At 37.2% G+C, this 26,893-nt stretch overlaps 1 pseudogene; it reads left to right on the top strand.

Annotated features, from left to right (window-relative positions):
- LOC149208513 (protein DETOXIFICATION 27-like) overlaps window positions 1-26,893 on the top strand; it is a 106,016-nt pseudogene that overhangs the window by 12,814 nt on the left and 66,309 nt on the right.

Below are 26,893 nucleotides of genomic sequence, written 5' to 3'. Positions count from 1 at the left end.
ACTCAAGGAGTGGGCTAAAACTTTGAAAACACCTGCCGCCAAGAGAAAAGAGTCTGTAGAAAACCTTGCTGCTCACCAATCAGTAATGGAGGATTCAGTTATTACCCAAAGTCTACTCCAAAAAGAAGTTGAGCTGCAAAAAGCTCTTCATAAAGCCAGTAGGGACGAAGAAGAGTATTGGAGACAAAAATCTAGAAATTTATGGTTACAGGCCGGCGACAAAAATACTAGCTTCTTCCACAGGCATGCCGAAGCTAGAAAGCAATTCAAAAATGTTTCAGAAATCCGATCCCAAGAGGTAGTGGTTAATGATTTTGAAGGTATCAAAAGAGCAGCATTCTCCTACTTTAAAGATCTTTACTCAGCGACAGAAGACCAGCCTATAGATCCTCAAGACTATCCGTATAATCTAATCCCCTTTTGTGTGAAAGACTCTGTCAATAATATGCTAACAGCCCCGGTCAGCATGGATGAACTCAAGAAAGCCGTGGATGGCATGGAACCGGACAAAGCGCCTGGGCCTGATGGGTTCACTGCTAGGTTCTTTCAAAATTGCTGGTCAACTATCAAAAAAGACCTTCTGAGAATGGCCAGAAAGTCCCAAACCTGTGCAAAGATAGGAGGCAGTACCAATTCAGCCTTCCTTGCTTTGATTCCGAAAGAGAAAGGAGCCTCAGATTTCAGTAGATTTCGACCCATTTCTCTGTGTAATACTAGCTATAAACTGATTACCAAAATAATTTCCAATCGTCTCAAGAATATTTTGCCGGATATCATACCGGAGAACCAAGGAGGCTTCATCAAAGGGAGAAAGATCCTGGATAATATAGTGCTGGTTCAAGAGGCAGTTCATTCAAGTGGCCAGAGAAAGGAGAAAGGAATGGTAATAAAACTAGATTTGGCTAATGCCTTCGACAGGGTGAGGCACGACTTTCTGTTTGCTGTTATGATGAAAATGGGCTTCTCAATAAACTTCATAAATTGGGTGAAAGCCTGTATTGCCTCTCCTTGGATTGCACCGTTGGTAAATGGTCGATCGACTAATTTCTTTTCAGCTTCCAGGGGATTAAGACAAGGATGTCCGCTGTCCCCGCTGCTCTATGCTATCCAAGCCTCAGTTCTTAGTTTCCAGCTCGACTTCTGCCAGCAAGCCCAAATTCTGCCAGGCCTTAGAATGGTGCATAATGTCAAAGATATAAACCATGCCCAATTTGCTGACGATACCCTGCTGCTAGGTGGAGCAAGCATTAATTCGGCCAGATCTTTCAAAAAGGAACTGGACATTTATAAGGAAGCATCCGGCAGTAAGATAAACTACTCAAAAAGCACAATCTATGGCTGGAACTGCTCAACCAAAAATCTTGCTGACATAGCTAGGCTTCTGGAAATGAAAATCTGTCAGGACTGGGATTCATTCAAATATCTTGGGATCCCAATTTTCAGAACCAATCCTAAAGTCGCCCACTGGATGCCCCTGTTGGACAAGCTTAAGCTCAGAATACAAGCCTGGGGAGCCTCCTGGCTGAACATTGCTGGGAAAACAATTCTTATAAAATCTGTCCTGACAAGCATGCCTCTTTATCAACACTCCATTCTTCTTGCCCCCAAAACCTTTCTCAGTAAAATGGAAGGCTTGCTGAGGAGGTTCCTGTGGGAAGGGGGGAAAAACAATGAAAGAAGACTTCACTTAGTAAATTGGGATACCATAAAGAAACCATTTACAGAAGGAGGACTGCAAATGAGAGACTTGGCTGCTCAAAATCTCGCTCTAGGCTCAAAAATTCTGTGGAATATTGTTGCAGGGAAAATAAGCTGGAGCAAAAAAGTACTGTGGAAGAAATACCTTCAAGGTCAACGACTGAGATGTCTGGAACTTCCTCCAAAAAACTCCAAAGGTTCCCCTATATTCAAGCTTTGTATCGCAGCTCTGGAGAACTTCACTACCAATCTATACTGGATCCCAGGCAATGGGAAGAAAATTAGAATCTGGAAAGATCAGATTCTTGGAGACCAACCTCTAAATCAGATAGAAGGCCTGGCAAATATCAAACTATGGCTGCACTCCAACAATAAAGAAACACTTTGGGATATATCTAACTGGACGGAGGATGCTGACAGACGATGGAACAACTGGAATCTAGGAGAGGTCCCACACCAGCTGCATTCAGAAGCCTCTTTACTGTTAGACAAACTGCAAGGGAAATCTCCTCTGTCAGCAACAGCCAAGGACAGAAGAGGGTGGGGCGCCCATACTGGTACCTTCTCGGTAGCTGAAGGATACAAAAGATTGATTGCTATTCCGAATGTTCCTCCAGACCCAACGCAATGGAAATTCATATGGAGCTTCCCTTCTCTCCCAAAAATCGACTTCTTCAGCTGGACGCTTGCCCATAACAGTGTTCTGACAGGAGACAACCTGAGAAAAAGGGGAATGGAAGGGCCAACCAGATGCCCATTATGTATATCAGAGGAAGAATCAGCAGACCACCTGTTGATGTTGTGCCCATTTGCCAAGACAGTTTGGAAGGGGGTGCTGAGTTCAAGGGCGAACAAGTTTGAGCTGCCAAGTAAAGTGACAAATCTATTCCATGAGTGGGCCAAGTTATCTCCTTTTTGCCTCAATAAAAAAAATCTGCTAAAGACTGCATGGATGTGGACCCCTAAATTCATATGCTGGAAGTTATGGCTGGAAAGGAATAACAAAATTTTTAGAGGAGAAATATGCACAACAAACAGCGTAATTTCCAAAATTAAAGCTATATTGGGAGAAACGTTGGAAGCTAAGCCAGCTCTAAGGAATGAAGCGGAGCTTGACAGTGAGGAGGAGCTCTGGCTGAAAGAAATTGTCCCAAAAAATCAATCCAACTCTATTACTCCAGCCTCTTGTCATGCAAGGTGGGAAATTCGCTTAGAAGAACAGGAATTTTTAAAATGGAGATCGGCCCTAGATGACCATTGTCTATTCTTCGACGGGGCCTCTAAAGGCAATCCTGGCGCTGCGGGTGGAGGTGGAGTTCTGCTGAAACCTGATGGCACTTCTTTACTCAGGTATCATTGGGGTCTAGGAATCGAATCAAATAATAGAGCTGAGGCTCTAGCTTTGTGGCAGGGGCTGACTCTTGCTCTTAAATGGAATATTCAATCCCTGACGGTCTTTGGAGACTCTCGGCTTATCATTCAAGCAATGAATTCGCATTCAAATCCCTTGCAGATCCATTTAAACCATATTCTCAAGAAAATTAGACCCATGTTGGCCAAGTTTCGGAAAATATCCTTCTACCACATAATGAGGCAGCTAAATTCTGAAGCAGACTCGGAAGCCAATCTTGGCTCAGCCAAAAGCCAAAGAATCCTTTCTGTCAACTCAGTTGATTCTCTCTGTATCATACCTTAAAAGGTTTTCCCAGAAAATTGATATTTGATGTATATGGGAACAGCTCTGGAGACTTCAATCTTGGACTCTCATCAGGATCCATCAGGTTTTACTGTTCTAGTTTCCAGGTTTCTTCTTCTCCAAGCCCCAAGGGCAGGCATTTATGAAAAGTTGCTACTTTGGAACCTCTGTAACTGGCAGTCTATTATGCTCTGTAACCAGAAGAACCCTGATCTGTCCTGGACGTTGTGTGACTGGTTGGATGAATATACGATACAGGTAAGCTTATGGAAGAAGTAAAAGAGTCCTCTTCTGGTTCCACAATCTCCTGACGGAAGAAAGACAAGATTAGCAGCAAAATTTGGATCACTCCTCTGCTTGTCTCTATCAAGCTTGGTGAGTCTGTTAGCAAATCAATCCTCTCCAAAATTTAAATAAATCTCAGAAAGACGATCCTGTGACAGTATGTTCCAACTCAAATGGCTCCATCGTCCGGTCTTAAGCAAAGGGAAACTTTAACCAGGTTTTCGAGCAAGCTGTTCTATACTTCGAGCCTATTCAAGATTCGGATTAAACAGTCACAGACAGCAAGTCGTTTGCCCAAGGAAAGTGCGTACATCTCTTCAAATTGTCCTGAGGCATACAGGTGTTCAATGACTAAAGAGGGAAGTCGACAATTTAATTGCCAGATTGAAGGAACTCAGATCTGAACGGTCTTACTGAAAGCCGAGTTAGTGGTCAGCATCTCACATTCCAGGACCAAGCAAGTCAAGTTCTGCATTCTTCCCCGCTTCAGGCAACAGCTATTGATTGTGTGGACAATCGCTTCTTTAATGATGTCCAGAACTCTTAGGCAAAGACTCTTCGTTTTTTCCCCAAGGAACGTGAAAGAATCAAAGAACGCCCATGGATTCACCATGTCCTAAGAACTCTGAGAATTAAGAAACCTGAGGAGCTATTTCAATGTATCCAACACGCGGTAGCTGTTTTGCCGCCATTCAATAAAAAACATAACCGTTAAAGTCAAAAAAAAATATTAGTATTCTTATTATCCATAATAATAATATTATCATAACCATTACTAATATTATAATTATTACTCTTCTCACTACTATTATTAATACTATAATTCATATCATTAATGATATTAATATTATCATAACTAACCTTAACTATATCGTTGTTATTATAATGAGCATTATATTCATCGCTTCTAATAAAATCATTGTAATCCCTACCACTATGATCATAAACAGAACGTTTATGATCATAGTGGTAGGGATTACAATGATTTTATTAGAAGCGATGAATATAATGCGCATTATAATAACAACGATATAGTTAAGGTTAGTTATGATAATATTAATATCATTAATGATATGAATTATAGTATTAATAATAGTAGTGAGAAGAGTAATAATTATAATATTAGTAATGGTTATGATAATATTATTATTATGGATAATAAGAATACTAATATTATTAAGGTTAGTAATGATAATAATAATATCATTAGTGATATAAATAATAGTATTAATAATGGTATTGAGAAGAGTAATAATTGTAATATTAGTAATGGTTATGATAATATTATTAATAATATTATTATGGATAATAAGAATACTTATAATATTAATATTCATAATAAGAATATTAACAATAATAATAAATTTATTAATAAATATAATGGTAATAGATTCAGTCATAATAAGAATTCGCATAATAAGTTTTCATCTTTTAAGGCTAATTCGTCTAGCTTGGAGAATGAGGCTGTTAATCAGTGCTTTCCTTCTCGTTCTAATAAGGTTTTAAATCTTTCCAGTTTCTCTTTTCCCCCTTCTGTTTTTAAAGTTTTGGGCAAAGGTTTAAATTTTGCCTTGGCTCCAAAGAGAATCCCGGTAGATGATATTATTTGTGACATCGAGTTTGGGATCCGGAATTTACCTGATAGAGTCAAGGACACCATCAGGCAAGATTGTGATGTTGTCTTGAGAAAGGCTAAGCCCCCTAAGAGCAACCTTAGCAAGTAAGAATCTGTCGCTCTCAGATCCTTGAACCAGAACAAGGATATCATTGTTTTAAAAGCAGACAAGGGTGGCGCTGCCGTTATTCTGAACAAAGCTGATTACCGTAGCAAGATGTTGGATCATCTTCATAATAGTGGTAGCTACAAAAAGCTTCCTAAGAATCTGTTAAAGAAGGTTGCTAAGAAGGTGGTGCTTGCCATTAAATCCATTAGCTCATTGAGTTCCCTGCACCATAAACTCATTGAAAGCAACCCTATCACGCCTAGAATATATGGTCTCCCTAAGATTCACAAGGATGGGGCTCCCTTGAGGCCTATTGTCAACACCATTGGTGGTCCCACCTACCTTCTTGCTAAGTTCCTTGCGTTAAAGCTTAAGCCCTTGGTTGGTCGTTCGGAGTCCTTCGTAAAGGACTCGGCTTCCTACATTAAGGAGCTCAAGGGCATTAAGCTTGACCCTGGGGACATTCTTGTCAGTTTTGATGTTGTTTCCCTCTTCACTTGCATCCCTATTAGTGAGGCCATGGAGGTGATCAACCGCCTAACAGATCCTGACACTGCCAAGTTAGTTGAGATCTGTCTCACCTCTACGTTTTTCTGTTTTGAGGGAGAGTTCTTTGAGCAAACCTGCGGGGTTGCCATGGGCTCACCCCTTTCCCCTGTTGTTGCTAATATTTTCATGGAAGATTTTGAGTCCAAGGCTCTAAACTCTTCCAGGCTCCTGCCGAAGCTTTGGAAAAGATATGTGGATGACACCAATGTTATCTGGCCTCACGGCCAAGAGGAATTAAATCTCTTCTTCATTCATCTCAATAATCAATCCTCTGCCATTAAGTTCACCATGGAGCAAGAGGTCGATGGTTGCCTTCCGTTCCTCGATATTCTTATTTCTAAGAATAGTGATGGTTCCCTCGGCCACCGAGTTTTTCGGAAGAAAACGCATACTGAGCAGTATCTTCATGCCAGTTCCCATCATTTCCCGGCTCAAAAGTTGGGTGTTCTCAATACCCTGGCTACTCGGGCCCTAAGGATCTCGGATAAGGAGAGTTTAGAGAATGAAAAATCCCATCTCCTTGATGTCTTTGTTGAGAACGGTTATAGTAGATTCTTGGGTCAGAGGGCTTTCGTTAAAGCTTCGAAGAATTCGCTTTCTCATCGAGAACCGAAGGAGCGAGTTCCTGGTGTCCTTCTTCCTTATGTTCAGGGGACTACTGATAAGATTGGTAGGATTCTCAGGTCGCATGATGTTCCTGTGACCTTTAGGCCCCTAAACACCATTCGCATGTCCCTCAGATCAGCAAAGGATCCTATCGACCCTAAAGATATGAAAGGTGTGTACTTGATACCCTGTTCTTGTGGGACCCCCTACATTGGGGAAACTGGTCGCTCCATTAACCAGAGGATTAGTGAGCATGCTGCTGATCTTAAGCATAGGCGTACTAAGTCTTCCGCTTTGGCTGAGCACGCCGAGAAAACCAATCATCATGTTTGTATTGAGGAAGCTAGTGTTATTGTTAAAGTTTCGCACTTCCATCATCGAAAATTTAGGGAGGCGCTTGAGATTGAAAAGAGGCCGTGTAATCTCAATAGAGATGATGGCTGAAAAATCAGTCGATGTTGGGTCCCAGCACTCTCGTCCTAATCCTCGTTTGTTTGTTTGTTTTTGTTTTTTTTTATTCATTTATAATTTTTTACTCATTTTTAATAATAATAATAATAATAAAATAAATTAAATAACAATATAAATAAATAAATAATTAAAATTAAATAAAAATAATAATAATATCTTTATTTATTTATTTATTGTTTATTCTTATTATTCATTTTTTTATTATTATTATTATTATTTATTTTATTTTATTTTATTATATTATTTATTTATTATATTATTATTATTATTATTTATTTTTTATTTATTTATTATTTATTATTTATTTATTTATTTATTTTTATTTATTTTTAATTAATTAATTTATTTTATTTTTATTTCTATTATTATTATTATTATTATGATTATTATTTATTTTATTTTTATTTTTATTTATTTACTTTTATATATATATATATATATATATATATATAAACTTGTATTCACAATTAATTTATTCATAGGCGAGGTCCTTTACAACTAATTTCCTTTTAAATAATAATTAACCTATCATTTTTAACTATTTTTAATAACTTTTAACTTACTATTATCACTAATTTAAATTATTTTATTTATTTATTAAGGGATTGGTCCCCTGTATAACTTATCACTTATCTTTCTTTCTTTTTCTTTTTTTTTATTATTAAAAACGTTTTGATCCCGGTCCAATAGTCAATATTAGCGGTTGGTCAAATTAGCCGTTGGAGGCTCTGCTCGGTCTATTTAACATGCTAAGCTAGATCTGTTTCTTCAACTTGTCCTGACGATGAACCACACTGGTTGGTTCGAAATGCGTCGACAAATGATATCTCATGTGATCTTCGCCGAAAAATATTTTTTGTAAACTAGATATAAGTTTTTAAGATTAATTATATAGTTAAGATTTCGTTGATTTTTGTTTTGAAAATAAACCATATGCAAGTTTGTCTTGAAGATGAACCACATTAATTAGTTTGAAACGTCACCAAATACTAACAATATGATTAATCGGAAAAACTTATATCTATATTGACATAATTAAATATACAAAAATATTAATTTATTATATATATATATATATATAATTTATTATTTATTTAATCATATTTAATTTGATTTGAATTTAATAAAATATAAAAAATATATATGTATTTATTATAATATTTTTTAAAGAAATATAATTTACATTTTTTTATTTCATTTCGTTGAATATGTTTGAATTTAGATTATAGGAAATTTTTTGTGTTTTAAAAATATCTTTAATATAAAAAACAAATAACTTGTGTGGCATAATTAAGTTATATGTTTTATATTTTCATTAATCTTTAATTTTATGTTTTAGTTTTAAATTTTGAATGGGTTATACTTTTAGTTTTTATAAAATAAACGTATAATAGTTTTTTATATTTTATATTTATATTTTTTTATTATTGTTACTTTAAAACATAATGGTTTTATATTTATATTTATATTTATATTTATATTTAGATTAAAGTAAAATTTTATTTTATTTGAAAAATATTTTTATTATATTTATTAAATTAATAACTCTAATTTAGAAATTTAACTATTTTAAAATTAATTATAATTTTAAGGTAATGGATGCTAGAATTTTCTATCTCAATTATTTATAACCAATAATTTGTGACATGGTTTGCGGTAAGTTAATTTGTAATTTACTTTCTTTCTGTGTAGGGGGTTTTGGATTTAGTATCTAATAAATGAGTTTAAATTGTTCAATAAATAGGTTTTGATAGAGCAAACAGATTGTTTGATAAACATAAATGATCTGAATTGGATCCTTAAACATTATCAGAGTTTCCATGACTGTTTCAAATTATGTCAGGCTTCTAAATCTATGGCTAACAAGCTTATCAGAAATGACCTCTCGATAATGACAATTTGCAGTGAACATGGAACAACGAGGACCCTTGGTCAAAGCACGTTGACCGTTGGCCCATGGAGACCGCGCATTGGCGCAAATTGGCAAATCAGGATGCCAGATCAAAAAATGGAGGCCATTTCTAATACGCGATTAGCGCTAATCCCATATCGTAGGGCAAACCTCTCAGTGAAGGAAAACCCCAAGCGCTCGGTCACAAGGGAAAGGCGCAAAACTGTGAGTAAACCACCTCAACCACCAAAAGGTGGGTCCCGCACCAAAACTGGTAGGATTTTGCGTGCACTTCCAGCGGTAAGCGGGTTTGGCCGAGTTCCGCGCGATGCCACACTTCGGGTGACACGCGTCTAGCGGAGGAGAGAGAAAACTACTTACATTGCATGAGTAACGGTCGAGCAAATTACCCGCGCGATATAAATGGAGACCGTAGGATCTGGAGGCTCCAGATCAATGGTGGAGGATCAATGCGATGGATGAATGGATTTGACGGGGAAATAGACTGAGGCACATGAGATTTTAGGTCCGACATGACTACTGAGCTAGCAGATGAATCGTTTCGCGTGAAACTAGTAGAGCAATGGAAATAACGACTGTTCAGAGAAAGCTGGCACTCAGTTCGTGAGGAGACAAGTGTCCACCTCTCAGAGAAGCATTACACAGTGGTGATGATGCAAAAGCAGGGGAATTCCAGCGGATAGAGGCAGGCAATCCAAAGAGTCGGGAAGAGGAAATTAATAGTCGGGGAACATGTTGGCTTTAAGCCACGAATAGATAGAGAGTAAAAGAGGGCAGCATAGCAGAAAAAAAAGAGGCAAAGAAAAAGAAGCAGAAAGCGAGAGGCCAAAAAGAAGAAAATTGCAGAGGATAGAGAAGCCGAGCTGACCTGCAGAGCAAAGGCAACATCAGGTAAACAGAGACAGAGAGAGTCTGAGAGTCTGTGAACTCTAGAGAAGGCTTGAGGGATTCAAGCAAATCCTTTGTGTAGACTTGTTAGGTATTGAGTACCAAATTGGACTCATACCACGAAGACTAGTTGAGGTCGAGATTCAGTGAGGGGAGTTTGTGTACTCTAGAGACTTGGGGGATCCAAGTACCATCCCACTGATCATTCTATGTTAAGTGAGACTCAAATTGAGCTCCTTATTGTAAAAACTCTGCTTTAAGACACAATAGAAAATGCCATCACTAAAGGCTGGACCAGGAGATGTAACCCAGGAGGATTGCGTGAACTCCTTATTAAATTTGTTGTGTTCATGTATTTGCTTATTGTGCTCTCTTACTGATTTAATGTCTGTTGATCTAGGTTATTTTTGTTTATAGATGCATGAAAAGAATTACATAAAAAGTTTGTAGCTTAACGAAAGAGAAACTTAAATGTGCACAAGAAGAAACACATGAGAAGATAAGAAGACAAGAACTTGATGACGGAGTTTGTCCCTCTTGGACTACGTCTCCGGGCCCTACTCGATCAATGGGGAGGCCTTCATTCATTAAAAATGGCATCAAAAGAAGTTACATTCATCAGTTACAAAAATGGAGCATTATACCTCCATGCTGAAAAATACCCGAAAAATTCAGATCTATGTTGCAGACACTGACACTACCAATGGATTCCCGTCACCGAGAGGTGCAAAATCCATATAAAACTTGCCCAAATCTAAATTTGGACCAAAATCATTTTCTTGCAAAAACGCTGCTCAAACAAAGTTCCACTAGTGTCTCTCCACTGTTCAGGGTTCCGCCATCTGGTCTAGAAATCCGTGCCCGTTGATCTCTCTTGCAAATGGTAAAAAATGAGTTTATATAAATCAAGGCGGATTAAACCATAATATTGTTATAGTTTATCTTTATCATAACCCATAAAAATCAACCGTATACCATTTTTATTTAACCTATAAGATTTTTTTTTAAATTGTACTGGGAGTGGGCCCGTACTCCACGGGACTGCACTCATCGCATCCCAACTTACGAAAACCATTGTTTAATTTGGGTGTTGTACGTTGATGTATGTGGGCGGCGGGACCACCACGTGGCTGACCCCAACCATACCCTCGTATCTCCCGCGTTGACCGTTTTCAATCATAACCATTATACGATGGTTTCAAGCCATGCATTGGTTGGCATACGGTGGTTACAAACCTTACTTTAACCTTGGATACGTTGCTCTTAAGCCATGATAAGGTTTATGGCATATGTTTCGACCTTGTAATATCTCTTTACCATGTATGGCATATGGTTATAACTTTTTACCATGTATGGTATAACCATATTATTATATGGTTTTGGTTATTATATATATATATATAATTTGATTTGGTTTTTGATATAGTTAAGTGGATAACTATATGAAAACTGCAGTGATAACTAAAATGTTTCTTGTGCAAGTTTAGGAGGCTAATGACTGGTTGCGATGTCTCAGCATTTGATGGGTTGCCATGTGGGCCCCACATGTTGACTGGGATTCCCTGTGGTACATTGTGGGCCCCATTTTTCCTCTGCCATACCAATCTTTGAAGAGCTCTATCTTTTGCATACGAGCTCGGATTGACAAACCGTTCGCGCCACCACGATCAAGAAGACGAGCCCTCTCAACTGATGCCATCAAATTCTCCTTTCAGCCATTTTGAATTTCAAGCCTTTATCCATCCCCTTGGTGTCTCGAGATCCTCTTGGATCATCTGTGTAATTCACAATCTTATCGATCCGTTACATAAATTAACACAGTCACATCCCAACACTTAAGTCTGTAATACCTTTATTTTTCTTTGAGGTCATCTAAGGGTGATTTCAGATCAAGTGGTATCAAAGCTCCTAGGTTGTTAAGGTTAGACAAGTTTGTGCTGGATTTTTTTGTTGAATGCTAACCAGATCAAAGCTTAAATTAGGAGGAGTTGGTTGAGACTAACCCAGAAATTGGAAGAGTCCATATTTGGAAGAAAATGTTAGAGGAAAGTCCTTTGGGGCCAGACCCTCAATTTATAGATAGTTTTTTGGTCATGAGGTCCATGGTAGAGGAAATGTATAGGGATTTTAGGAAACGCAAAGATGAGGATTCCTCAGGCTCCAAATAAGACAAAGGGGAAGAAGAGTCTCTTCCCCATGACCACTCAAAGGGAAAAGGGAAAGAGGAAAACTTTCTCACACCTCCTAATAGCCCTAAACTTAAAAAGAAGACATCTTTGATTAAATTAGATGTTAAATTTGATTTATCAATATATGATGGAGAGTTGAATGCAGAGAAGCTGGATAATTGGATTAGACAAATTGATGTTTATTGCAGAGTGTAGAGTATTGACTCAGACAAGAGTAAGATTCAACTAGCTAGCCTACGCCTTAGAGGCACTGCCTTGGTATGGTGGGAAGGCAGGACATAAGCTGACATGAAAAAACATGGTAAGATTCTTTCTGTCTGGAGTGAATTTGTTTCTGCAATCAAAAAGCAGTTCTATCCAGTAGCTTATTTGTAGCAAGCCATGATGAGCTAGCAAACTATTCACCAATTGAAAGGGCAAAGTGTACAAGGTTACACCCAAGAACTCAGAAAGAGAGCTTTGATTCTAGGAATTTCTCTAGACTCACCTGAGACTCTGTTGAAGTACATAGGTCGTCTACACAGCTACATGAGGCACACTATCCTCATGTTTAATCCCACTAGCATAGATGGGGTATCTGTTCAAGCTACGCATCTAGAAGCTAGAGGAAAGAATGGAAACCCAGAAGTTAGGGGATCATCCAAACCCATTGTAAGCAAGAATAAGGAGAAAAGAAAACAGAAATGGAAAGAAAGAAATGCCAACACTGCATAGAAGGGCAAGTCTTCATTCACTCACTGCAAGGAGGGGCATGATGATGAGCACTGTTGCATCCTACATTCGGAGCTAAGACCTAGGAAGTTCGAGGGCAAGAAGAAGAAGACTGCTACAACTATTCAGAAAGATCTGGAGCCAGACTCAGGAGATGAAACAACCATTGCAGCCACAAGTATAAAAGGTAAAAATTCTGAAGCATCTACTAGTATTTCTACACAATCTACTATTAATGAAGGAAACGAGAGAAAAAGACATGAGCTTTTCCATATTCGAGTTATTTCCAAGCATCAAAATATTGATACTTTGTTTGATAGTGGCTCACAAGTAAATTTAATTTCTGAAGAAATTGTAAAGAAGTTGGGATTACTGACTACACCTCACAAGAAACCATACCCATTAGTTGGTTAAGTGATAAAGCACATCTACAAGTGACTAGACAATGTAAACTAAAGTTTTCTTTTGGGTTAGCATTTGTAAATGAGGTTGAGTTAGATGTAGTTCCTTTGGATATATGTGGAATTTTTTTAGGAAGCCTTTAATTGTATGATGGAAAAGCTATTTTCTATAGAGCTGAGAACAAGTATCTCCTCGTTAAAGAAGGAATCAAATATATTGTAAGAGCTCATAAGCTCAAGAATAATTATACTCTCATAAACTCAGGCTAGATGAAATGAATTGTAAATTCATGCAAACAATTTTTATTGATGGTTGTAAAGGAAAGGAAGCATGATAAAACCAATGTATTTGAGGGTTGTGATGCTAAACAACAAGCTGATTTAGAAAAAGTTGTTTCAGAATATGATATCTTGTTTCAAGAACCTAAAGGTCTGCCACCCAAAAAGGAAATAGTGCATGATATTAATTTGCAGCAAGATGCTCCATTGACTAACATCGAAATGTACAGGTTGTCCACTTTAGAGAATGCAGAAATCAAGAAGCAGGTGTAGGAGTTGCTCAAGAAGGGGTTAATTAGAACTAGCACATCACCATGTGGGTCTCCAATCGTTTTGGTGAAGAAGAAAGATGGCTCGTGGAGAATGTGCATTGATTACCGAGCACTGAATCAGATAACAATCAAGAATTGTTATCCCATTCCTCGTATAGATAATCTATTAGATCAGTTAAAGGAATCTGTTTATTTTTCCAAGCTAGACTTGCATAGTGGATATCATCAGGTTAGAGTTTCAGAACAAGATGTATGGAAGACTGCTTTCAAAACAAAGCAGGGATTGTATGAGTGGTTGGTTATGCCTTTTAGCTTAACTAATGCTCTTGCTACTTTCATGAGACTAATGAATGATGTACTCATACCTTTTCTTGATGATTTTATTATTGTATATCTAGATGACATTCGTATATTTAGCAAAACGTGGGAAGAACATTTAAAGCATGTTAAGCAGGCACTTGATGTTTTGAAAAGAGAAAAACTTTATGTTAAACTCTCAAAATGTGAATTTGGAAAAACATCTTTGAATTATTTGTGACATATAGTAGGGGGTGGTGAATTGAAGATAGATCCCTCTAAGGTTGCAGTCATTGTAAACTAGCCTAAACCCAAATCTTCTACAGAAGTTAGAAGCTTCTTAGGAGCAACACAATATTGGAGAAAGTTCATTTCTAACTTCTCCTTAATTACAGCTCCCTTACATGCTTTAATAGGATTGAACAAGGTGTTTTAGTGGGGAGGCAAACAGCAGAAAGCCTGGGACTCCTTGAAAGAAAAGATTAGTACAACACCGGTACTAGCATTGCCAGATCTTCAAAGACCATTTGAGATCCAAACGGATTCCAGTGACTATGCCATGGGAGCAGTGTTGATACAGCACGGTAAACCCATATGTTATCATTCTAAGACCTTTAATTCTGCAGTAATCAACTATCCTACATATGATAAAGAATTGTATGCATTAGTACAGAGTGTGAAAAAGTGGAAACATTACTTAATGGGCAAAGAGACAGTTATACATACAGATCATCAACCACTTCAATATCTACACTCCCAAACTAAGTTGCAGCAATCAAGACACTATAGATGGATGGGTTTTCTACAACAGTTTCATTTAGTCATCAGATATAAAAAAGGCATACATAATAAAGTTGCAAATATGCTATCTAGACCAATTATAAATGCATCTACTATACTTAAGCATAATTCAGTAGTGCACGAGAGCTACATTGAACAATATGCTCAAGATATATATTTTAAGGATGTATATGCAACTTTAAGTCAAGGCAAACGAGTAGAAGAATTGGATTGCCACCTTAAGGACCAACTCTTGTATCATTGTGGGAAACTATGCATTCCTCAAACTGAAAGAGTAAAGATGATTCGAAAAGCACACACTCACTTTGGGGTAAGTAAAACGGTTGCACAACTGCAAAGATTTTGTTATTGGCCAAAAATGAAGGAGACAATTTCTAGATATGTAAGGGGATGTACCATGTGTGCTAAAAGAAAGCCTAGCAATTAGAAACTAGGCTTGTATACTCCACTACCAGTTCCTTTTCATCCTTGGGAAAGTGTTTCCATGGACTTTGTTGGAGGACTGCCCAAATCTAGGAAAGGTCATGACTATTTATATGTTGTTGTGGATAGGTTCAGCAAAATGTGTATTTTGGTACCTTGTAGTAAACAGATTACAGCTGAACAAACTGCAAAATTGTTCTTTCAGCATGTATGGGTTCATTTCGGATTACCCACTTCCATTATATCTGATCGAGACACCAAATTTGTGGGGAAGTTTTGGTCAAGTCTGTGGGAACTGATGGACACCAAACTGAAGAAAAGCACAGCCTTTCATCCACAAACAGATGGCCAGACAAAAGTGGTCAACAAGACAATGATCCATTTGTTTAGAGGCTATTGCAGCAAGCATCCCAAACTCTGGGATGAACATTTGTGTTATGTGCAACATGCTTACAACCAAGAAAAACATTCTTCCACACAGAGATCTCCCTTTGAGACCTGTTTTGGTTTCACACCAAGGTCTCCCTTGGATTTTTTCTTTGGTAAGGACATAACCGTTGATGGACACAGTGATGTGGACAAGGCAACCAAGTTCATTGAACAAATCCAAGAGATTCACCAGGTAGTACAAGAATAGCTGGAAAAGATCCAGGCCAAATACACGGCAAGGCATGACAAGCATCGGATGGAGCATAGTTTCCAAGTTGCTGGTCAAGTCTAGCTGTACATCAGCAAAGACAGAATGAAAGGTGAAGGTAAAAAGCTAAAGCCAATCAGGTATGGACCTTTCAAAATACTTGAGAAAATTGGTGAAAATGCTTTTCGCCTTGATTTACTAGCTTACATGCACATCTACTCAGTCATTAATGTAGACAGCTTGAGACTATTTGAACCTTCGTTAGTTGAAGATTCTGAAGAGCAGAGTCAATTGCCTTCTATTGATGATATGTTACCTGAATATCTCAGCGAATTACAGGAAGACACAGTTCTGGATAGGAAGGTGAGGACGACGCGCAGGGGAAATGTTGAGTACCTCAGGGTTGGACTCAAGGGTTCAAAGCCAAGTAGTGCAAAATGGATAGATATTGGACAAGTGGGACGGTTATACCCTCACTTAGTCAATGCTTGAAAACCAACTTTTGGTGGTCCAAAAGCTTTTTCAGTGAGAAGGTCGTGATCTGAATTGGATCCTTAAACATTATCAAAGTTTCCATGATTGTTTCAAATTATGTCAGGCTTCTAAATCTATGGCTAACAAGCTTATTAGAAATTACCTCTGGATAATAGCAATTTGTAGCTAGCACGGAACAACAAGGACCCTCAGTTAAAGCGCGTTGACCGTTGGCCCATGGAGACCGTGCATTGGCACAAATTTCCAAATCGAGAGCCCAGATCAAAAAATGGAGGCAGCACTAATCGCGTATCGCAGGACAAACCTCTCAGTGAAGGAAAACCCTAAGTGATCGGTCACAAGGGAAAGGCGTAAAACCATGCGGAAACCACCTCAACCGCCAGAAGGTGGGTCCCGCGCCAAAACTGGTAGGATATCGCGTGCACTTCAAGTGTTAAGCGGGTTTGGTTGAGTTCCGTGCGATGCCACACACTAGGTGACATGCTTCCAGCGGAGGAGAGAGAAAACTGCTTACATCGCATTAGTAATGATCAAGAAACTTACCTGTGTGATATAAATGGAGACCGTAGGATCTGGAGGCTCTAGATCAACAACGGAGGATCAACCCGATGGATGAACAGATTTGATGAGGAAATAGACTGAGGCACATGAGATTTGAGGTTCGGCATGACTGTTGAGTTGGCAAATGAATCGTTTCGCAGGAAAATCTTGGAGCAATGGAAATAACAACCGTTTAAAGAAAGCTGACACTCAGTTCATGAGGAGACAAGTGTCCACCTCTCGGAGAAGCGTTACACAATGGCAATGATGCAGAAATAGGGGAATTCTAGCGGATAGAGGCAAGCGATCCAAAGAGCCGGGAAGAGGAAATGAACAGTGGAGGAACAGGTTGGCTTTAAGCCACGAACAAATAGAGAGTAAAAGGGGGCAGCATAGCAGAAAAAAGAGGCATAGAAAGAGAAGCAGAAAGCCGAGAGGCCAGAAAGAAGCAAATTGCAGAGGATAGAGAAGCCAAGCTGACCTGCAGAGTGAAGGCAACATCGAGTAGACAGAGACAGAGACAGAGAGAGTTCGAGAGTCTGTGAACTCCATAGAAGGCTTGAGGGATTCAAGCAACTCCTCTGTGTAGACTTGTCAGATATTGAGTACCGAATTGGACTCATACCACAAAGGCCAGTTGAGGTTGACATCCAGTGAGGGGAGTCTGTGTACTCTAGAGAATTAGGGGATCCAAGTACCATCCCACTGATCATTCTCTGTTAAGTGAGACTCAAATTGAGCTCCTTGTTGTAAAAACTCAACTTTAAGACACAATAGAAAATGCCACCACTAAAGGCTGAACCAGGAGATGTAGCCCAGGAGGATTGGGTGAACTCCTTATTAAATTTGTTGTGTTCATGTATTTTCTTACTGTGTTCTCTTACTGCTTTAATGTCTATGTAATTTGCAATCTTATTGATCCGTTGCATAAATTAACATAGTCACACCCCAACATTTAAGTCTGTAATACCTTTATTATTTCTTTGAGGTCATCTAAAAGTGATTTCAGATCAAGAAAGTAGTGGATTAGCCATTTCAATCTAGTAACCATAACAATTTGATTTGGTGTGTTAGCTTATATTGAAATAAATTGTAAATTATATATATACATATTTGGTTTTTAATTTAAATATTTTTCTTACTACTTTTATTTAATAGGTAAAACCACTAATAAATCATCCTATGGATTTTATACCCAACTTTCCACCCTCTTGTAATCCAATCCATGGAGAGCCAATTCTCTACTTTAGATTGCATCTCGTTTTATTAAACGGTGGCATTATGTTATATAGGAATATGGTCTTTCCCATCAACCTATCCCAAATGAGTTATATAGGATTACACTATCCTCATAGTCCCATATCATTGGATAGAATGAAAAAAAACTCAAGATTGTTTGCAGTGTTTTTTTCTTTTCTATTTTTGTGTTTATTTATTTATAAATGTTTTGTGATTTTTTTTTTCAATCGTTGCTATGTTGCTATAAGTACTCCCCTTTTATAAAAATTAATCCACAATCTTAATTATAAATGTTTTGTGATATTTTTTTCAATTGCTATCAATACTCCACCTTTATAAAAATTAAACCTACAATCTCAGTTTAGCTTAATTGTTGTTGCATCTTATGAGTCTTTCAAAATTTTAATTTATTAATGAAAAAGATGGAATGTGAGGTAGAGTTGGACACATATTTTAGATTGAAAATTATATAAATATATAACTTATATAATTATATATTCCAGAATAATATTTTAAAATATATATACTATTATAAAGTATAAGATGTAATTATATGAATAATTGAAATTTAATTTTTGTTTAAATATATAATTAGTTATTATTAAAAAATTGACACTATAATCTAATATAATTTTTTTATATAAATTAATTAAATTTATCTAAAATATTAAGATAAATAATTATTATCTTTTCTATTCAAATTTATTTATTTATAAAAACTTAAATTTTGGTTCTTAAATAACCTTTACTTTTTTATAAACACTTAAAATTTAGCTCTTAAATAACCTTGAAGTATTTTAATCTTATTTGCTCTTCTTTATTAAACCACCTTGAAGTATTTTAATCTTATTCACAATGATGATTTCAGATGTAGCTATTGGTGTCGAATGGAAAGCTTACGTTGCTTGGATCAACGTAGGGTTTTACTACGTCATTGGAATCCCATTAGGCGTGTTGCTTGGTTGGGTATTTGACTTGGGTGTCTTGGTAAGTCGCCATAATTCTATTTGAGTTTAGGTTTGATATTTTGATATTTCAATTTTTTTTTATATTGAGTTTATTGTGAGCCTTGGCATACCTAGTAACCATATACCATTAATATACCATTTCTTATCATTATTGATGTTTATGACAACGTTTTATTTGATTCAACAATAAAAAAAACATTCGGAATTTGTTTGCAGGGAATATGGGCCGAAATGATGTATTCCTAGCAGTTTAGGATGGATTCCTATTTTAGTCAGTCCCTGGACTAAAAATAGGAAGTAAAATTCGAATTTGAACTTAACAACTGTTTGAAAATAAATTAATTAATTCTCCATGAGTTAATTAGTTGAGAAAATTCAAACACGAAGTCTATGTGAGGACATGCAACAATTTCTCTATTAATTGAGGAATTTACCCATCAGTTAAAGAGATAAGGATGAATTCTAATTTGAGTAGTAATTAGTTGTCTTATTAACTAAGTCAAGTCCAGTTATAATTGATTTAAACAATTTGTTTAAATTAATGTGAGTTCAATTAGTTAATGCATGCTTGCATATAACTGCTGCACTTCAGATAACTGAAGATTCTCTCATGAATAACTCATGCATGTCAGTTTAGACAAGGACCTAGTTGAGATCAGAGAAGGGACAATGTACTATCAGTTGGATGAATATTTTTCCTATAAAGGAAGCTCATCCATGGTGAGGATTTATCTCCTTCAGGACTGCGTAGTTGAATCAGAGGTTAGTGAGTGTGTGAAGAGGCCAATTCACAAAAGTGGCTGCACTGGACCCCAATCAGAATTGCGCAAAGAAATAGGAGGCTTGGAGGGTAGACCAAAGGTTAGAGAAAGGCCTTTGACTGTCTATGAGCAGCAGAGGTATTGCAGAGAGAGCATGATAGCTTTTGAGCTGATTCTTTTTGTAATATTGGCTATATTTCCACTTGTATGATAATACAGAGTTGGGGTTTTAGGCTGAGGCTTTCCCCTGGTTATTTCTTCTGTGTTATGTGTGATTGCTTCCCATTCTTAGTTATATCTTTTGTTGGTTAATACTGCTCAAATTGATTAATTTTCTGCAAAGTTTGTTGTAGAAGTAGATCTTGTATTTTGCTCTAGTATATTGGTTAATACTGCTCAAATTGATTAATCTTCTGCAAAGTTTGTTGTAGAAGTAGATCTTATATTTTGCTTTAGTATATTGCATAATCTGATGATCTACAGTGGAAATTTCTACACAAGTCATATATAGCAATAACTTATGACTTAGCAAGACGCCCTATCCTTATCACAATGGGCCAATCATTTCCTTTTGAATTGAACTTAGGTGGATGGGAGAAAAAACCATGCATCCAACACTTGGAGGTATTAATTTGTTAATTCTTGATGTTGTAAGTATTGGAATTGAGCTCTTTTAGGGGCAGGACAAAAATTGAACTTGGTAGGGATGATTACTGGTGGGAGGTGGGGTAAATGTGGATGAAAAAGCTAGGAGGGAGGTTACCTCAAGGAAGATGGTTAAGGTCATGTTAGATTGAAGCATGAGACCATAGTTGGCTCCCATTACAAAAATATGTGCAAAGTAAATGTGATAATAAATGCACTTTGATTTGGTTTGGAATCAAATTATTGTTGTTCCTAAAGATGATTTAGAAAACAATATGGGGGAGATGTTGTAGTGAAGAGTTAGATAAAAAACTAATAACAATTCATTAGATCAAAAATTAATAATAATGAAACATAATATTAATGAAAAAGGAAAAAGTAAAAATGAATAAAAGTAATATTAAAAATAATAAGCTGGCCCAGTTCAATTTGTTATATTGCAATTTTTCTTTTACTAATAAACTTGTAGATAAATTCTTCAAAGACGCCCTCCTTTAAAATTTGACTAGGCTTTTCAATTGCTTAAAGATTGGATGAATGGCAATGTAGGAAATTCTCTGTATAAAATTTGAAAATGGGGCCCCAATGAGGTTTGGACACGTTGGAATCTCAATAGGGTTCCTCCCCATTTATAGTCTCGATCCCATAATTTGACTTCCAAATTAGTTGGTTGCACTCCAAAGCACATCAAAGAGGAAGACTTAAGGGCATGGGGGGAATTAGGTTTTTCTATGAACAATCATTGTGAATATTTCTGATTCATTAAAGAACTTACCCCCAAAGCTAGATTATGGAAGAAAAAGTGGAAGACTAATGGAATCCCAAAAATTAATATATTTATTGGACCTTTTACCATTAAAAATTGTTAATAACTGAAAACATTTTAAAAAGAGGCTTTCAAGGCCCTTCAATTTGCGTCCTTTGTCGAGAAAGTAGTGGAACTATTTCCCACCTCTTTATCTCCTATAGCCTCTCCAAATAAGTTTGGGAACCTACCTTAAAGGTATTCCCTCTAGACTAAATCAAGCCATCAAACATTCAAAATTTCCTTGAGGCTTGGCCCAACTACTATACTACATACTTCTTTGGAAAACCCCGCTTCAAAAGAATTTGGCAAGCTCTCAATAAATTTATTTGCTGGAAAATTTGGTTACCCATAAATAGAGCTATATTTCTAGAGATCAAATCCTAGTTCTTGATAGTAGTGGAAAGAGCCACTTCTCTTTTGGTTAAATGCGTCAATACTAAGAAACTAAAGCTTACACCCAAAAAATAATTGATAAATAAGAGGAAAAGTGGATGTTAAATTTTAAAATGATCTTGTCTTCCCCCCCACTCCCTCCGCCTTCCTCACAATTTGACAACTCAGAATTCCCCCAAAAGAGTTTGGTGAGTTAGTAAGATTATTGATGGGTCCCATTAATAGTATCATTTGAGGTTCATCATGTTATCCTCCAACCCTTAGTTTTGTCCTTTTATCACATTAATTAGCATTTTTAGTCATAATATGCTTAGTAAGAAGAATAAAAGGTGTTTGTCATAATACGTGGCCTAATGTGATTAAATTGCAAGAAAAAAAATTCATTTTTGAGGCATTTACTATGCAAGGGTTTGATGGAGACAACCTGGAGAGATTCTAGGAGGCTTTTCCACCTCTTTAACTCTCTAACTCAGCTTGATATCACCAAATACTCACTCACAAGCTCGAATTCACTGATAACCGAGTAACTGTAAGTGCAAGTGAAGCTCAAGAAGGACGAGATCCACAATTTTCGAGATCTTGGAGGGAATCATTCCTATTTTCGAGAGATCTGCCATCATCTACCTTTTTATATAAATAAACTAGCTAAAAGGCTCATTAGGATTCAAATTTTTTATTCAGCTAAGAGTAGCTATTAAACCGATGGCTTGACCTTGTTATTGTTAACTTTCGTGTGATGTATGAGACTACTATTTTATGCTAATGAGAAGTTTGTTATTGAGCTACATCTGAGCTAGTCCATGTAACAACCTTGGTGAAACATTCATGTAATAAAAGATAATAAAGGAAAACTAAGATGACGGTTAAGGGACACTTATTCCAAGCTGAATGTTGGGCAAAGATATTCTAGTGGGAATCACTGGACGTGTGTTTTGGCTAAGGAAAAAATCCAAAGGCATTAAAAGGAAAAAAGACATTTTTGGCACATTTATTTATGAAAATAAAGAAAATTAGGAGAAAATTAAGGTGAAAGGTCGCAGGTTGCATGTGAGGAGGAAATTGAAGGAAAATAATTGAAAATGAAGAAAATATAAGAATCATTAATAAAAAGGATTATGAGGATCCGTTGGTAACCTTTTTTCAATTCAAGTTTGGAGCTGTCTTATTATTCCTCTCTCTCACTCTTGGTCACTTAGATTTTTCTTAGAGCACTCTAGCTTTGGATCAAGAAAGGAAAAGAAAGCAAAGGAAACGAAGGAAAGCAAGTATCAATGAAGGATAATTAGGATCAAGTCGCTTAAGCAAGAATACTTGCAGGTAACCTTTTTCATGTGTGATTTCCTAGTTGGTTTGGACATGCATGGCTTTGCATGTTGGTGTATGGTTCTTTTATTGTTAGAGGCACGATGTTGTTGTGTTATGATATTGGTTTTCAGCCTAGCCTTGCCTTTTTCCATATGCCGTGGTATGTGGGGATGTTTATCTTGGTTTTGAGCTTTGGTTTTCCAGATGGATTTCAAAATCCAAGGTGAACGTGGTCTCAATTTTCATTCCCGAAGGCCTAGGAATCCATTAATCAGTTTTGGCAAGATACACGGTAAATCCCGAGGGAGAAGTCTTGGTTTAGGACCTAGTGATCCGGGTTTGTATCATAGTAAAGCCTGAGATACTCGTCTCGGTTTAGGGCCTAGTGATCTGGGATTGGATTGCGGAAAAGACTGAGAGACTGGTCTCAGTTTGGGGCCTAGTGATATGGGATTGTATTGTGGTAAAGCCTGAGAGATAAGGAGATGGAAAATTCCCCAAGGATAGTGATGGATTCTGGATGGTATTCCAAGTTTGGTTTGGTTGTGACTAGAGCACCGGTTTTGGTGTGATCACGGTTTTATGAGTGTGGAGGTGGTTTAACCTATGGATTCCATTGGTTGTTCTTGGATTGTCTTTTCTATGAGATCCCACATTCATGCTTGGAATATGGCATAAGGGTGACTGGTTGAAAGATAGATTTGGTTTAGCCATGTTTATGGTCAGGTGGTACGTTGGAGTCTTGAACCTGGTCGGATTTTCCTGTCATTAATAAAAGCTAATTTCACTTAATTTTTTACTTTCTTATATGTGGATTTAATGGATATCATATCTACGATATTTATATGGTTTTATGCTGGTTATAAGCATGGTTATATGACTAGTTCATGTCATGGTTATTTCATGTATTTACTTGTAATTGTTAATTGGATAGATGCAAGAACTAATTAATGTTCAATAGAGAAGGTGGCGATCCTTCTGGTTATGTTTCATAAGTTAAGTCATTCATGCTCTGTCTTGTATCCTAGACCTGTAGGTTGCATTGATGCCAAGTGTTTGACAAAATACCAGTCCTGGTTGGGGATGCTCAAGCCTAATCGTGACGTTGATTTTGATTTATTAGTATTGTCATCATGTCTTTGATGGATTCTGAAGGATATAAGAAGTTCTGGTTAGAGGTCAGTATTCTAGGCTAGAAATTGGCTCAAATCCTAGGGATGTTGGCACATGTCTACTGATAAAGGTCCAAGTATGCTGGCACATAGGCATGTGAGAGAAACTTTGGCTTTTGGATGTTATCTTTCCTATAGCATGAGAGCAACTAGGGGTTAAAAGTTTTAAATCATTAGTGGGACTCAGGGACATGATGTCTGAGTGAATGACATGTCTCTTGAGGGCACTGTTGTTGATGTGGATGGGTTTGTTTGATATGTTATATCAGTTCCATTTCCTTAAGGTCACCAAGGAAGCTGAATCCATTATAGTGACCTCTCTCGTTGCATGTTTACCCCGGATTGTCGGTTGCTTTGGTGAAATGGGGAGGAGGGGGTGTTACAGATTGGTATCAAAGCTAGGTTGCGCTCTCCTTTGGTGAAAGTATTGGTCATGCATGCACGTCAGTTGCATGTGTGTTTCTTACACTTGCATTCCATGTTATTGTTGCATTGCATCAGGTTGATCATGATTGTAGTAAGCTTGTCATGAGGAACTTGATGTTGATTTTATGTAATGCATCGTCATAAATATATGACTAGTTATCGAATTATAAGTAACTTGATTACATCCTTGAATGTTAGGTGAATTCTTGAATGTTTTGATTACATGTATCAGTATTGTAGGTTGGTTATAATAATTTATCGCTTATGCTTGACTACATGCGTTCTTATGTATGTATAGCTGATTAGGAAATTCTTATGCATGTTGATAAGTTGCATGCTATAATGTGTGCAATGGAGTAATGGTTGTTGTCATCCATGAGGTCATAACATGCATTGTTGATATGGCCTTGCATTGATGACTGGACCCTAACTAGAATGATGTTTATGCATTGATGCATTTATTTGATATATGTCTATATTTTGTTATGATTATGTTTTAAATGTATCATTCTGATTTGATGATCTTGTAGACAAGGTATCCTCCTTGAATTATGCTATGTTACGTTGGTTTATTTTGATTTGGTTTTGCTGACATAGTATGCCTTGCATGAAAGAGATCATATGGTAGAGTACATAGAATCTCCTTATGCATCAGATGGGTAGCATTGTGCGGGGCACTCTTCTCACTTAGAAGACACATTGAGAAGCCTAAAGGAAGAAATAAGGAGTTGCAAAGTAGACAATGACAAAGTGATGCAGGCACAAGAGAAACAAGAAAAGGTGAATGTCATACTACTTCAGAGTTCATTAGAATTGTAGCGACAAGGGCCACTTCGGATTAGCCATGGGCATGAGGACAAAAATAATGAGGCCTATGGCAGTAGGTCTCCTAGTAGACACAGGTTGGATAGATCTCACACGATCAGAGATGGCAAGTTGTTGGACATTCTAGATAGGAGAGGTGACTGATACAGGTATTATTCTAGCTATGGTTTTGATAGGCATCATGATCGTCATCGTTATCATCCTTACAGGAGGAGTGATAGGGGATACTTTCCGGATGAGTTTAAGAAGGCAAAGCTAGCTACCTTTGATGGAGAAATGAAGAAATCACATGATGTAGAAGCATGGTTTCTTGGTATGAAGAAATTCTTCCGATTGCATGATTATTTAGAAAACACGAAAGAAAAGATAGCCACTTTCATTCTCAAAGGTAAAGCATATATTTGGTGGGAAGATGTGAAGAATGTTAAAGGAATACATGAGGAAGATTTGAATTGGCACGCATTTGAAAGGCTCTTCAAGGAGAAGTATTTGTCGGAAAGATACTTTGATGATAGGGCTAAGGAGTTTTATGAGTTGCGCATGGGTTCTATGATAGATGATGAGTATCTAGTAGGTTTTTGGAGTTGTTGAGATATGTTCCTTACCTCAAGGAGGAGAAGGCCAAAGTTAAGAGATTCATCAGTGGATTGCTAGTAGCATACAAAGACAAGATTGAGGTAGATGAGCCTATATCGTTGGAGGAGGCCATCCGAAATTTGAAACATTGTTATGAGCAGTCAAAGTGAAAAGTTGAGACTAAGCATGATTTGAAAAGAAATAAGAAAGATAAAGGAAAATGGCCACCAAAGAGAGGAAGACCTCAAGATGCAAGTGAGAAAGAAAATGAAGTTGCTTACAAGAGATTCAATACAACTGAGAAGGGACGAGGAGATCAGCAGGTTAGAGACGGTGGTAGAGAACCATTGCAGTGTTGGATATGTGGTAAGGATCATCATAAGAGGGATTGTCTGCAATATCAAAGTGGTGGTAGACCCCAGATCTATAGCACTTAGGAGGCACATACATTTGGTAACGTTTTTCATAGCATTCCTCATATCTATGTAGCTGTGGACAATAGGAAGGCAGATCATCAGGCATCAATCATTGAGATGGAAGGTAAACTTTGAGATCAATTTGTTTCTATTTTGATTGATCCTAGATCTAACTATAGTTATATTAATCTTGACCTAGTGGATAAGTGTGGTTTGAGAAAAGAAGTGCATGCAGAATCTCGGTTGGTACAGTTGGCTATAGGTACGAAGAAGTGAGTTCACCATTGGGTAATAGCTTGTTCATTTGAACAAAATGGTATTCTTACAACAACACATTTGGATGTATTTCCATTGGGATTGTATAGAATACTTTTGGGTATGGATTAGTTATACCTTCACAGAACCAAGGTGGATTGCTTCGGCAAGGCCATTGAGTGTGTGGATGATAGTGGGGAAAAGGGATTTTGTAGGGAAAGAAGAAGCCT

This window comes from Pinus tabuliformis, chromosome 1_2 (assembly GCF_031772625.1).
Source record: "Pinus tabuliformis cultivar Carrire ecotype Pingquan chromosome 1_2, CPIR1, whole genome shotgun sequence".
Taxonomy (NCBI): Eukaryota; Viridiplantae; Streptophyta; class Pinopsida; order Pinales; family Pinaceae; genus Pinus; species Pinus tabuliformis.
The sequence above is the reverse complement of the archived record's forward strand: the minus strand, read 5'-3'. Positions and strand labels throughout refer to the sequence as shown.